The sequence below is a fragment of the Eriocheir sinensis genome, chromosome 18 (assembly GCF_024679095.1).
Source record: "Eriocheir sinensis breed Jianghai 21 chromosome 18, ASM2467909v1, whole genome shotgun sequence".
Lineage (NCBI taxonomy): Eukaryota > Metazoa > Arthropoda > Malacostraca > Decapoda > Varunidae > Eriocheir > Eriocheir sinensis.
The window spans coordinates 17139014-17139641 of record NC_066526.1 but is presented as its reverse complement, the minus strand read 5'-3'; positions in this window follow the sequence as shown (position 1 = coordinate 17139641).

Genomic DNA, 628 nt, shown 5'->3' with positions numbered 1-628 from the left:
ATCACCACTCAAATCCCACTTTCCCTCATAAGACAACAGAACTTACATCCTCTCCCCCTTAACCTACCCCTTTCACCCCTAGTCACCCCTTCCCCCCTAATCACCCCTCCCCAGACTCTTCACTCCCTTTCCCTCTCCCCGCCAGGTGGTAATGCGTTGTGTTTGCTGCATAAAAACCAAGTACGAGTAATATCAAAAGAGGCATGATTGGCACATTAGGTCCATTGTAGCGAATGTAAATCTGTTTACGTGCTGGAATACGGGAGGGGGAGAGGGAGAGGGAGACAGGGGAAGGGAGGAGAGTGGGAGAATGGGGAGGGGGGGGAAGAGCATTAATATCCTGGCTCTATCACGGCGTCAGAGAGAGAGAGAGAGAGAGGGGAGAGAGAGACGGGAGATTAAAAAATAAAGGCAAGGAAAACTAAGTGAATGAATAAAATGGAAGGATGGATGAAAATAGAGGAAAGCAAGAGAGATAGAGAGAGAGAGAGAGAGAGAGAGAGAGAGAGAGAGAGAGAGAGGGGGGGGCCAGAGAGGAGGGATATAAAAATAATGAAAAAGAAGATGAGAGTAACGGAGACGGATAGAAGAGGTGAGAGAGGAAAGAGAGAGAAAGGGACATAATAGA